The sequence below is a fragment of the Salmo salar genome, unplaced genomic scaffold (genome assembly GCF_905237065.1).
Source record: "Salmo salar unplaced genomic scaffold, Ssal_v3.1, whole genome shotgun sequence".
Lineage (NCBI taxonomy): Eukaryota > Metazoa > Chordata > Actinopteri > Salmoniformes > Salmonidae > Salmo > Salmo salar.
In genome coordinates this window covers 287382-302500 of record NW_025548795.1, presented here as the reverse complement: position 1 = coordinate 302500, position 15119 = coordinate 287382, and positions in this window count along the sequence as shown.

Sequence of the window (15119 nt, the reverse complement as noted above, 5' to 3'; positions counted from 1 at the left end):
ATGGCAGGTTGAATAAAGAGAAGCTAGTGATGTGGGGGTTCTCTCATAACCCTCAGTCCCCAGGTGGGTAGATGGCAGGTTGAATAAAGAGAAGCTAGTGATGTGGGGGTTCTCTCATAACCCTCAGTCCCCAGGTGGGTAGATGGCAGGTTGAATAAATAGAAAACAATAGGCTACATAAAACAATCCATAAATGTATAATTATTATGTAATTTACACAAAACATTAAGGACACCTTTTCTTTCCATGACAAACTGACCAGGCGTAACTCAATATTAGGAAGGTATCCTTAATATTTTGTCCACTCAGTGGCTCTGACCCTTTACGTAACAGTCAATCCTCTTTGCCAGGAACCTTCTGTAATGGTTGCTGTCGGATAAAGCGGACCAAGACGCAGCGGGGAAATGTGCACTAATCTTCTTTTTTTATTTAATTGGCAAAGAAGGTGAACCAAAAATAAACACATACACCAAAAAGACACAACGACGACGAATTAGTCTGGTAATGCAAAAGGCACACAGAACAATCTCCCACAAAACACAAACATAACACATACCAATATATAGGACTCTCAATCAAAGGCAACTACAAACACCTGCCTCCAATTGAGAGTCCAACACCCAAATACCTAACATAGAAATACTAAACTAGAGAGAACATAGAAATACAAAAAACATAGAACATAACCCAAAACCCGGAAATAATAAATCAAACACCCTTCTAAGCAAACCACCACCCCGAACCACATAAATCAAATACCTTCTGCCACATCCTGACCAAACTACAATACAAATAGCCTCTATTACTGGTCAGGACGTGACACCTTCTTTAAATGTTCCCAAATGCTCCCACACTGCTGCTCTCTCACAGCTGCTCCAGGACCTCTTGGGTTGAGGAGTCATTCTCTTCTAACCTGATCACAGCTGCTCCAGGGCCTCTTGGGTTGAGGAGTCATTCTCTTCTAACCTGATCACAGCTGCTCCAGGGCCTCTTGGGTTGAGGAGTCATTCTCTTCTAACCTGATCACAGCTGCTCCAGGGCCTCTTGGGTTGAGGAGTCATTATCTTCTAACCTAATCACAAACAAAGACAAGATTCAAACAAATAAACATGGTCCAACATAATGGGGGGGGAGGTATAGGGAAGGTAGGGGAGAGGAGTGGGGTATAGGGAAGGTAGGGGAGAGGAGGGGTATAGGGAAGGTAGGGGAGAGGAGGGGGGCATAGGGAAGGTAGGGAGAGGGGGGGCATAGGGAAGGTAGGGGAGAGAAGGGGGTATAGGGAAGTTAGGGGAGAGGAGGGGGTATAGGGAAGGTAGGGGAGAGGAGGGGGGTATAGGGAAGGTAGGGGAGAGGAGGGGGTATAGGGAAGGTAGGGGAGAGGAGGGGGGTATAGGGAAGGTAGGGGAGAGGAGGTGGGTATAGGGAAGGTAGGGGAGAGGAGGGGGGTATAGGGAAGGTAGGGGAGAGGAGGGGGGACTTCCTCCATGTCAGGTAAGCAGCCTCCAAGTCTACCCTCACCAACTGACCAGACTGAGTGAGTTCTGAACATCCCTCTGTCCTCTGATGCTGCGTCCAAGTCTTCTTGGGTCTTTCTGGTGTCTCTGTCTTGACTCTTTAGTGAGTTTTTTCAGTTCTTTCCCAGGCTGCCTGAAAAACACAAAAAGATGGCACATACATAAGAGTTATAAACTATCAAAATAAAGAGAGTCCCACACTCCATATATAAACTCCCAGTCATTTATGGGTATTGTCATGACATTGGCCTGTGGGTAAGGTTTATGACCCCCCCCATAAATACCTTTCCCCCTTCCCCTCTCTTACTGACCCTACTGAAGGACTGCTGTCCTGTTAACCTGTTTAGGATAGGGGGCAGTATTGACACAGCTGGATAAAAAACGTACCCGATTTAATCTGGTTGCCACTCCTACCCAGTAACTAGAATATGCATATACTTATTACATATGGATAGAAAACACCCTAAAGTTTCTAAAACTGTTTGAATGGTGTCTGTGAGTATAACAGAACTCAAATGGCAGGTCAAAACCTGAGAGATTCCTTTACAGGAAGTGGCCTGTCTGACCATTTCTTGAACTTCTTTGCCATCTCTATCATTTACTAAGGATCTCTGCTCTAACGTGACACTTCCCACGTCTTCCATAGGCTCTCATAGCCCGGGAAAAAAGAGAATGTCGTCATTCCAGCCCCAGGCTGAAACACATTATCGCCTTTCTCAAGTGGCCCATCAAGAGACACTAGCTTATGCGCGTGACCCCGACCGCCCCCGCCTTTGGGATTTTTTCCTCTGTTTGCCGAAAAGGAGATTCCCTGTCGGAATATTATCGCTTTTCTACGAGAAAAATGACGTAAAAATTGATTTTAAACAGCGGTTGACATGCTTCGACGTACGGCAATGGAATACTTTGAATTTTATTGTCAGGAATTGCGCCAAGCGCGCGACACTTCTTTACTATTTCGGATAGTGTCTGGAACGCACAAACAAAACGCCGCTATTCGGTTATAACGATGGATTATTTTGGACCAAACCAACATTTGTTATTGAAGTAGACGTCCTGGGTGTGCATTCTGACGAAGACAACAAAAGGTAATGACATTTTTATAATAGTAAATATGATTATGGTGAGTGCTAAACTTGCCGGGTGTCTAAATAGCGAGCCCGTGATGCCTGGGCTATGTACTTAGAATATTGCAAAATGTGCTTTCACCAAAAAGCTATTTTAAAATCGGACATATCGAGTGCATAGAGGAGGTCTGTATCTATAATTCTTAAAATAATTGTTATGCTTTTTGTGAACGTTTATCGTGAGTAATTTAGTAAAATGTTAGCGAATTCCCCGTAAGTTTGCGGGGGTATGCTAGTTCTGAACGTCACATGCTAATGTAAAAAGCTGTTTTTTGATATAAATATGAACTTGATTGAACAAAACATGCATGTATTGTATAACATAATGTCCTAGGGTTGTCATCTGATGAAGATCATCAAAGGTGAGTGCTGCATTTAGCTGTCTTCTGGGTTTTGGTGACATTATATGCTGGCTTGAAAAATGGGTGTCTGATTATTTCTGGCTTGGTACTCTGCTGACATAATCTAATGTTTTGCTTTCGTTGTAAAGCCTTTTTGAAATCGGACAGTGTGGTTAGATTAACGAGAGTCTTATCTTTAAATGGCTGTAAAATAGTCATATGTTTGAGAAATTGAAGTAATATGATTTTGAAGATTTTGAAAATCGCGCCACAGGCTGGCAGTGGCTGTTACGTAGGTGGGACGAATTCGTCCCGCCGGTCCCATAGAGGTTAAGACATTATCTTCACCACTGGGACTGGGGGCAACAGGACCACAGGCCAAATAATACAGCTCAACACTTCCACACTACCACAGTGAGTAGAATCAGGCTTCTGAACACAGAAAACTTGCAGAATTATTAATTATGAATTGTATTAGACGTTATTAGACATTTCTGTTGTTGAGGAGGATGGGAGACCCACAGAGACGTCAAAATGTTTTTCAAAAATCGTCAAAGAGTAATTATTTTAACCTGAAGCATTTAATAAAGACACTTATAGTACAATATTATGGGGAATAGGAATGAGAGGGCTACGTACACCATTTTAGGAAGGGATCACAGCAGTGATTGAATGAGGGTATGAGGCATGAGTTGAGGTGTTCAGAGGCTTGACCAGTGCAGGACAGGATTTGACCGGGAAGACAATAACACAAAAACACTACACAGTGAGACAAAAGAGCTAAGAATGAGTTAGTCCAAGCAAGGAGTCAAATCATAGATGTGTAATAATGTGATTGTGATTGACTCTACATAAAGTAATGACAAAAAAATTGACAGGGGTTCCCTCACTGTGCTTGGAGAGGAAACATTCAATGTGTCAGTGGATGAGTGGGCCACATGAGACGTGGCTTCCAGTTCATGTGAGGAGGTAGTTGAATGGTAGTGGAGTGGTCATCGCTTGTTAAATCATGGAACAGGAGGGGACTCAGCTGGAAATACAAATGGCAGATACGTTCCCTTGAAGCTGAGCCATCGTAGGTTAAAACAACAAGTTTGTCCATGAAGATATACACGGAATTCACATCTCACCCACTTGACAAACCAAAGTAGCCCAAGAAACTTTTTCTGAATAAAGCCCTGATCATCCACATACAGTACCTGACGATAACTGAGAATGGCAAGCAGACTGGTGGCAACCATAGGTCCCAGAGTGGGGGGGCAATTTTTTGCCCTGGGGCCCAGAGTTTGTCCTTATCTGTTGACCTAACCAGGAAAACTCTGGACCCTATTAGGTATGACAGTGATGAATCAGTTGTTAACCTCTTGGGGCTAGGTGGGACGCTAGCGTGCCACCCGTGGTGCACTCCATCAACAGCAGGTGCATTTCAAGAGCGGCAAATTTGAATCCAAATAAATGTCAAAATTCAAATTTTTCAAAAATACAACTATTTTACACCATTTGAAAGATAAACATCTCCTTAATCTAACCACGTTTTACGATTTCAAAAAGGTTTTACGGCGAAAGCATAAATTTAGAGTATGTTAGGACAGTACATTTACAAGAGTTGTGTGTAATGTTTTGTCAAGTCAAAGACAGGGTCACCAAAACCATAAAACCAGCTAAAATGATGCACTAACCTTTACAATCTCCATCAGATGACACTCCTAGGACATTATGTTAGACAATGCATGCATTTTTAGTTCTATCAAGTTCATATTTATATCCAAAAACAGCGTTTTACTATGGCATTGATGTTGAGGAAATCGTTTCCCTCCAATAACCGGCAGTCAAGTCAGCGTCACAAATTAAATAATTAAAATTAGAAAACATTGGTAAAATATTATATTGTCATTTAAAGAATTATAGATTTACATCTCTTGAACGCAATCAACTTGCCAGATTTAAAAATAACCTTACTGGGAAATCACACTTTGCAATAATCTGAGCACTGCGCCCAGAAAAATACGCTGCGATACAGACTAGACGTCATGTTGGGGAGATCTAAAATCGAAAATACTATGTAAATAATCCATTACCTTTGATTCTCTTCATCAGATGTCACTTCCAGGTATCACAGGTCCATAACGAATGTAGTTTTGTTCAAAAAAGCTCATCATGTATGTCCAAAAATCTCCGTCTCGTTAGCACATGATGTAAGCCAGCCGGACTTCTCGTCATGAACGAGGGGAAAAAATATATTTACGTTCGTTCAAACATGTCAAACGTTGTATAGCATAAATCATTAGGGCCTTTTTAACCAGAACATGAATAATATTCAAGGTGGACGAATGCATACTCTTTTATAACGTATTGGAACGAGGGTACCCAACATGAACTCGCGCGCCAGGTGTCTAATGGGACATCATCGTTCCATGGCTCTTGTTCGGTCAGATCTCCCTCCAGAAGACTCAAAACACTTTGTAAAGGCTGGTGACATCTAGTGGAAGCAATAGGAAGTGCCAAAATATTCCTAAGCCCCTGTGTTTTTCAATGGGATAGGTTTAAAGTCAATACAACACATCAGGTATCCACTTCCTGTCAGAAAATGTCTCAGGGTTTTGCCTGCCAAATGAGTTCTGTTATACTCACAGACACCATTCAAACAGTTTTAGAAACTTTAGAGTGTTTTCTATCCATATATAATAAGTATATGCATATTCTAGTTACTGGGTAGGATTAGTAACCAGATTAAATCGGGTACATTTTTTTATCCAGACGTGCAAATGCTGCCCCCTAGACCCAACAGGTTAAAAGGTTTTGTAAGGGCTATGATGGGAACAGTTTGTCCTTATCTGTTGACCTAACCAGGAAAACTCTGGACCCTATAAGGTATGACAGTGATGAATCAGTTGTAAAAGGTTTTGTAATGGCTCTGATGGAACCAGTTTTATCTAAATCAGGGCACATGGTTTTAATAATTCTTAGGGCTCGTGGACCGCTAGCAAAACACCTACGACAACATCCGGTGAAATTGCAGAGCGCCAAATTCAAAATGGAAACATATTAAACATTCATGAAAATACAAGTGTCATACATCATTTAAAATCTTAAAATCTTGGCAATCGAACTCCGTTGTCAGATTTCAAAAACACTTTACGGTGAAAGCATAGCTTTCGATTATCTGAGGACAGCACCCCACAATAACATATTTTCCAAACTTGCACAGGCGTCACAGAATCCCAAATAGTGATAAAATAAATCCCTTACCTTTGAAGATCTTCCTCCATTTGCAATCCCAAGGGTCCCAGCTACACAATGAATGGTCGTTTTGTTCGATAAAGTCCTTCTTTATATCCCAAAATAGTCTGTTTAGCAGGAGCCATGACTTCAGAAATCCACTCCTTCAACATGCAGACAAAGAAGTTCTAAAAGCTACCAGTGTATTTCGTCCAAACAAGTCAAATAACGTGTCTATATCATCTTCAGGTTGTCTAAAATGTAAATAAACTATAATATTTAACCTGTTAGGGCTAGGGGGCAGTATTGACACGGCTGGATAAAAAACATACCCGATTTAATCTGGTTACCACTCCTACCCAGTAACTAGAATATGCATATACTTATTACATATGGATAGAAAACACCCTAAAGTTTCTAAAACTGTTTGAATGGTGTCTGTGAGTATAACAGAACTCAAATGGCAGGTCAAAACCTGAGAGATTACTTTACAGGAAGTGGCCTGTCTGACCATTTCTTGAACTTGTTTTCCATCTCTATCATTTACTAAGGATCTCTGCTCTAACGTGACACTTCCCACGTCTTCCATAGGCTCTCAGAGCCCGGAAAAAACAGAATGTCGTCATTCCAGCCCCAGGCTGAAACACATTATCGCCTTTCTCAAGTGGCCGATCAAGGGACACTGGCTTATGCGCGTGACCCCGACCGCCCCCGCCTTTGGGATTTTTAACAGCGGTTGACATGCTTCGAAGTACGGTAATGGAATACTTAGAATTTTATTGTCACGAATTGCGCCATGCGCGCGACACTTCTTTACTATTTCGGATAGTGTCTGGAACGCACGAACAAAACGCCGCTATTCGGATATAACGATGGATTATTTTGGACCAAACCAACATTTGTTATTGAAGTAGCAGTCCTGGGTGTGTATTCTGACGAAGACAACAAAAGGTAATCAAACTTTTATAATAGTAAATATGATTATGGTGAGTGCTAAACTTGCCGGGTGTCTAAATAGCGAGCCCGTGATGCCTGGGCTATGTACTTAGAATATTGCAAAATGTGCTTTCACCAAAAAGCTATTTTAAAATCGGACATATCGAGTGCATAGAGGAGGTCTGTATCTATAATTCTTAAAATAATTGTTATGCTTTTTGTGAACGTTTATCGTGAGTAATTTAGTAAAATGTTAGCGAATTCCCCGGAAGTTTGCGGGGGTATGCTAGTTCTGAACGTCACATGCTAATGTAAAAAGCTGGTTTTTGATATAAATATGAACTTGATTGAACAAAACATGCATGTATTGTATAACATAATGTCCTAGGGTTGTCATCTGATGAAGATCATCAAAGGTGAGTGCTGCATTTAGCTGTCTTCTGGGTTTTGGTGACATTATATGCTGGCTTGAAAAATGGGTGTCTGATTATTTCTGGCTTGGTACTCTGCTGACATAATCTAATGTTTTGCTTTCGTTGTAAAGCCTTTTGAAATCGGACAGTGTGGTTAGATTAACGAGAGTCTTGTCTTTAAATGGCTGTAAAATAGTCATATGTTTGAGAAATTGAAGTAATAGGATTTTTAAGGTTTTGAAAATCGCGCCACAGGATAGCAGTGGCTGTTACGTAGGTGGGACGAATTCGTCCCGCCTAGCCCATAGAGGTTAATACGGAAAGTACTGTGTTCAATAGGAATGCCAAATTTGCAAGTGTGCACCCTCTCCATCGCGCGCAAAAACACTGTGACCCAAGCAGTCAGCTCACTGAAAGTGTAAATATTTATTTATTTTTCAAAATAGAAGCCTCAAAACCTTGAATAAATACTGTTGACATCTAGTGGAAGCTATTATGAATTGCAATCTGGGTGACGGACATAGGAGTTTTCAGTAGCTTTACAAAATATGACCCTGTGATTTTATTTATTTATTTTTTGGTCGGATTTCCTTCGGGTTTTCGCCTGCCATATCTGTTCTGTTATACTCACAGACATTATTTTAACAATTTTGGAAACGTCAGAGTGATTTCTTTCCAAATCTACCAATTCTATGCATAGCTTCTGGGCCTGAGTAACAGGCATTTTACTTTGGGCTCGCCAGACTCTCCGAACTTCCGAAAACTGCCCCTAGCCCTAAGACGTTTTAACGGTCCTCACACTGTTCACGCTCTCATTTCATAGACGCGTACTGCTCACCTGTTCATCTTGTAATGAATAATGTGGAAATTGAGCAAGTTGAGGAGACTAAACTGCTTGGAGTAACCCTGGATTGTAAACTGCCATGGTCAAAACATATTGATACGACAGTAGCTAAGATGGGGAGAAGTCTGTCCATAATAAAGCCCTGCTCTACCTTCTTAACAACACTATCAACAAGGCAGGTCCTACAGGCCTTAGTTTCTACCTTCTGTCATGGGAATTCTGTTCCCAATGTTCATAAACCGAACTTCAATCAAACTACTCTGTCTGCCCCCCAGAGGGTGTAAAATTCTGGTTGAATGACGCAGACGGAGAGCCAAGCTACAATTTGTCAGAATGTTTATTTACGAGAGCTCTGAATATCATACAATGTACACAGCCTTTTATACCTGACATTTGGTCATACCATATGTCATACCCCTTACAAATGCCCCTCCTCTTCTTTAACACTGTCAATGCTTATTTACAAGTCTTCTCCATCTCATACATTGCTTATCATATCCTGCCCCATGTTACATAATCTACTGCAAGCCTAAAGGTTTCTCCCCTCCCTGGGTGGGGAGACCTTCTTCCTGTTATCAGTTTCACAGTGGTCACAAGTTGTCTGCTGTCTGGTTGCTTACATTGCTAAATCATTAAGCTTCAACTTTTCCGACACACACACATTAGTACATTCATCTTATAATCACTCGGTTATACCTTTTTAGGGTGAAATCATTTAGTCAAACCTTTAATCATATTATTTCCATTACAATCCACCCTATTGGCTAAATATTTCACATACACTATAACACATCTATTTTTATTGGATTCAGAAATGTCACACAAAATCAAATTAGATCAAAGAAAACGAATACATGTATTTTGATTACATACTTATCAATGACTGTTCTAAGCCAATGTCCAGTCATAACTCTTCGGATTAGGATTTTTGCTATGACCTTCATTTAGAGAAACAGTCTTCCTAAACATTAAAGATGGTCTCGTCTAACATGTTCTCCTCGTAATTGAATGAATCCTCCACCAGGCTTGGCGGTAGGTATTTGTCATCCCACTGGTCTGAACTTGGAATCGGTCCGTATCTCACCATCTGCTCCGTCATCGATCTCTCCAGAGCCCTGGAAATGAGACCTCTCGCACAAGGGACCAAACAACAACCACATAATATCAACACAGTCATACAGGTGAAAGCAGCCCACGACACAGTGATTACAACCTTTTTCCATTTTCCGAACGTACTATCAAACATCCCGTGAGTGCCGTGTCCACCCCGGAATTTTCTGCTAACTCCTGAGCTAAATTGTTTAGACCGCCAGGGCCTTGGTCACTGATCCATCTGGAGCTGTGTTCTCGGGGATGAAAGTACAGCATTCAGATCCGAACATCACACACACACCACCCTTTTCAGCCAGAAGCATATCCAAAGCTATTCTATTCTGCAATACCATCAAAGTGGTCGCAACTGTCTGTTCTGCTAACCCTTGAATTGCCTCTCTGGTATAGCTGATGAAACGCTGTTGGTTATAATAAATGTAATTTATCCAATCCATATTTTTATTGAGAGTCGACCACCAAAAGAGACTTGATTCCAATCCAGCCCATATCTGATTCCTAGCTTTAAATTCATCAGGCACCCCCTTGGAACCCCAATGCTATCAATGTATATTCTATCGTCAAAGGACCCTGACAGAGCACTCCTCCCCTCTCTTTCACCTGGCACTAGGTCTTTGTGTTGTATAAGGGTGAAGGGCATGCCTAACTGTACCAATGCACAAATACCAGTCCAATTTGCAGGCAGGTTTGGCCACAGCTCCATACCTCCACACAACCACCAGACATCCGCTCTCGGCCTTTTTATCATACTAAAGTCCTCGGAACTCAACCACCCAGTCAGGTCCCTCATTGTCTCGTCAGTTGTAACATTCTCTGTCCTATTGCATGTTCTTACTTCCCCTATGTTCCATCCGTGTGTGTTGTGTCGAGCCACACAATAATAGTCTCCTCCTGCAACTGTGAAAAGGGGAAGTCTGGATCTAATGGGCACATAGGATACAGATAATGCAGATCAGTGCAACTGTCTGGCTTCCTTCCCTTCATGAACAGCTTTACCATACAGGCCATTCCCCTTGGTAAATTAATTCCATCGAGTAGAAAGGGGATGGTTGTCAACTGAAGTTTGTTGCTGCGCAGGCATAACCTTCTTCTTTAGCTACTGATCTAGCTGTATACTGAATCCATTCCAGCCATAGGTTGGAATCCCCAAACCAAGTCTCCACCTCAATCACTTCCTTAATGGTCATTCCTATCTTCAAGCAATACTTCCCTTGCTCTGGATTGCAGTCAAAAACCCTGGCCTTCACTATACTCCATCTGTTTCTATATTGGGTGTGTGGATTGACATAGCCTTCTCTCTCTGTGTGAGCTAGGACCTGATTCCATGAGTTACACCGGGATCTACACAGATATCTTCCCCATGAAGTCCGAGTCCTAGACTGCCAGGAGGTTAGGGACCCCATTTGGTCTGCATAGAACTCTATTGAGACATCCTTCCCTAACTCTACTCTCACTTCCTTTTTATCCAGATCGAGTGACCTTTTGTACCTAGGCCATAAAAACTCCTCATCTTCTACACTATGGGTCAAGTTACCACTTTCTGCCTTCTCGAGTGGTTCATGGTGTATTAGGAATATGGCTCCCACAATCAGACAGCTCAGACTGACCAGTACCCCTGTAAAGCCCCACCCCCTCCCGGAGAATATATCACTGGCTAGAGGCCAACCCACACTTTCACTTCTATGAACGCACACAGTGAGGATCGGGCGCGTTAGGGAATCTTCGTTACAGAGGTAACCCCCGAAACTTATTGGTATTCGGTTCTTCTCCTAACTCTGTGATTGTTCGACAGTGTCAGTGTGTCTTACCCTCCCGCAATGTGTGATATGAACCCAGGTAGCTCTTTCAGCTATTCTCACCGCGAAGGCTATTACCAGGAACACTTGGTATGGGCCATCCCACCGTGGCTGCTTCCAGTTCTTTTCTCCTCAGGGACTGGATCCACACCCAGTCTCCTGGTTGGATTGAGTGAATCATCTTCTCCTGTAATTCACCTGTTGGACACAAAGTTTCGGACATACGGGTTTGGTTAACCATGTGTTCTGTTAGTATATCTTCAACTTCTATGTCTACCTGTTCTGGCCTCCCTAACTCTGGCATTCTATATGGTTTACCTGATCAGCTAAAATGTAATCCATTATTTAAAGAGATAGATCCTAGTAAACCAACTACCCTAATCGTGTCCACCCAGTAAGTTGGGACCACTTCTTCCCATTTAATATACTTATCTATTATAAAAAATGTTTTTTTAAGTAGTTCGTTTTCCAATAGGCCACAAAGTGTTTCCGAACATGCTCTACTATCCCCCTGTTGACACATGGCTCTGCCCATGTGTCGATCTTGCCGCATCTCTAAACAATGACTTAGGTAGTATTGGTAACTTATCATGATACCAAATACCGTCCTTATATAAATTGCTCCTAACTTCTTCCATTTCGAAATCCCTTTCACTGGTGCTCTAGACTGACAATTTTAATATAGATGTGTCTATGTTTACTTCCTCTTTTAACCTGTTAGGGCTAGGGGGCAGCATTTGCACGTCTGGATAAAAAAATGTACCCGATTTAATCTGGTTACTAATCCTACCCAGTAACTAGAATATGCATATACTTATTATATATGGATAGAAAACACTCTAAAGTTTCTAAAACTGTTTGAATGGTGTCTGTGAGTATAACAGAACTCATTTGGCAGGCAAAACCCTGAGACATTTTCTGACAGGAAGTGGCCTGTCTGACCATTTCCGGAACTTCTTTGCCATCTCTATCTTTTACTAAGGATCTCTGCTCTAACGTGACACTTCCTACGTCGTCCATAGGCGCTCAGAGCCCGGGAAAAACCTGAATGTCGTCATCCCAGCCCCAGGCTGAAACACATTATCGCCTTTCTCAAGTGGCCAATCAAGGTACTCTGGGCTTAGGCGCGTGACCTGACCGCCCCGTCTTTGTGATTTTTTTCCTCTGTTTGCCGAAAAGGAGATTCCCGGTCGGAATATTATCGCTTTTCTACGAAAAAATGGCATAAAAATGGATTTTAAACAGCGGTTGACATGCTTCAAGTACGGTAATGGAATATTTAGAATTTTTTGTCACGTAATTGCGCCATGCGCACAACCCTTCTTTACCATTTCGGATAGTGTCTGGAATGCACAAACAAAACGCCGCTATTCGGATATAACGATGGATTATTTTGGACCAAACCAACATTTGTTATTGAAGTAGCAGTCCTGGGAGTGCATTCTGACGAAGACAACAAAAGGTAATCAAACTTTTATAATAGTAAATATGATTATGGTGAGTGCTAAACTTGCCGGGTGTCTAAATAGCTAGCCCGTGATGCCTGGGCTATGTACTTAGAATATTGCAAAATGTGCTTTCACCAAAAAGCTATTTTAAAATCGGACATATCGAGTGCATAGAGGAGGTCTGTATCTATAATTCTTAAAATAATTGTTATGCTTTTTGTGAACGTTTATCGTGAGTAATTTAGTAAAATGTTAGCGAATTCCCCGGAAGTTTGCGGGGGTATGCTAGTTCTGAACGTCACATGCTAATGTAAAAAGCTGTTTTTTGATATAAATATGAACTTGATTGAACAAAACATGCATGTATTGTATAACATAATGTCCTAGGGTTGTCATCTGATGAAGATCATCAAAGGTTAGTGTTGCATTTAGCTGTCTTCTGGGTTTTTGTGACATTATATGCTAGCTTGAAAAAATGGGTGTCTGATTATTTCTGGCTTGGTACTCTGCTGACATAATCTAATGTTTTGCTTTCGTTGTAAAGCCCTTTTGAAATCGGACAGTGTGGTTAGATTAATGAGAGTCTTGTCTTTAAATAGCTGTAAAATAGTCATATGTTTGAGAAATTGAAGTAATAGGATTTTTAAGGTTTTGAAAATCGCGCCACAGGCTTCAAGTGGCTGTTACGTAGGTGGGACGAATTCGTCCCGCCTAGCCCATAGAGGTTAACCTCTTGGGGCTAGGTGGGACGCTAGCGTGCCACCTGTGGTGCACTCCATCAACAGCAGGTGCATTTCAAGAGCGGCAAATTTGAATCCAAATAAATGTCAAAATTCAAATTTTTCAAAAATACAACTATGTTACACCATTTGAAAGATAAACATCTCCTTAATCTAACCACGTTTTACGATTTCAAAAAGGTTTTACGGCGAAAGCATAAATTTAGAGTATGTTAGGACAGTACATTTACAAGAGTTGTGTGTAATGTTTTGTCAAGTCAAAGACAGGGTCACCAAAACCATAAAACCAGCTAAAATGATACACTAACCTTTTACAATCTCCATCAGATGACACTCCTAGGACATTATGTTAGACAATGCATGCATTTTTAGTTCTATCAAGTTCATATTTATATACAAAAACAGCGTTTTACTATGGCATTGATGTTGAGGAAATCGTTTCCTCCAATAACCGGCAGTCAAGTCAGCGTCACAAATTAAATAATTAAAATTAGAAAACATTGGTAAAATATTATATTGTCATTTAAAGAATTATAGATTTACATCTTTTGAACGCAATCAACTTGCCAGATTTAAAAATAACCTTACTGGGAAATCACACTTTGCAATAATCTGAGCACTGTGCCCAGAAAAATACGCGTTGCGATACAGACTAGACGTCATGTTGGGGAGATCTAAAATCGAAAATACTATGTAAATAATCCATTACCTTTGATTCTCTTCATCAGATGTCACTTCCAGGTATCACAGGTCCATAACGAATGTAGTTTTGTTCAAAAAAGCTCATCATTTATGTCCAAAAATCTCCGTCTCGTTAGCACATGATGTAAGCCAGCCGGACTTCTCGTCATGAACGAGGGGAAAAAATATATTTCCGTTCGTTCAAACATGTCAAACGTTGTATAGCATAAATCATTAGGGCCTTTTTTAACCAGAACATGAATAATATTCAAGGTGGACGAATGCATAGCCTTTTATAACGTATTGGAACGAGGGTACCCAACATGAAGTAGCGCGCCAGGTGTCTAATGGGACATCACCGTTCCATGGCTCTTGTTCGGTCAGATCTCCCTCCAGAAGACTCAAAACACTTTGTAAAGGCTGGTGACATCTAGTGGAAGCAATAGGAAGTGCCAAAATATTCCTAAACCCCTGTGTTTTTCAATGGGATAGGTTTAAAATCAATACAACACATCAGGTATCCACTTCCTGTCAGAAAATGTCTCAGGGTTTTGCCTGCCAAATGAGTTCTGTTATACTCACAGACACCATTCAAACAGTTTTGGAAACTTTAGAGTGTTTTCTATCCATATATAATAAGTATATGCATATTCTAGTTACTGGGTAGGATTAGTAACCAGATTAAATCGGGTACATTTTTTTATCCAGACGTGCAAATGCTGCCCCCTAGACCCAACAGGTTAAGCTTGAAAGGGCTGGTAACTGTGACAGCATGGAATTCAAATGAGGAGATAGACAGATGGGTCAGGGGAGAAAGAGAGAATGTCCACTTGGGAGAGATGAGGATTCCAGTGCCACCACCCCGCTGGCCAGATGCTCTCGGGGTATGCGAGAACACGTGGGCAGACGAGGAGAGAGCAGTAGGAGTAGCAGTGTTATCTGTGGTAATC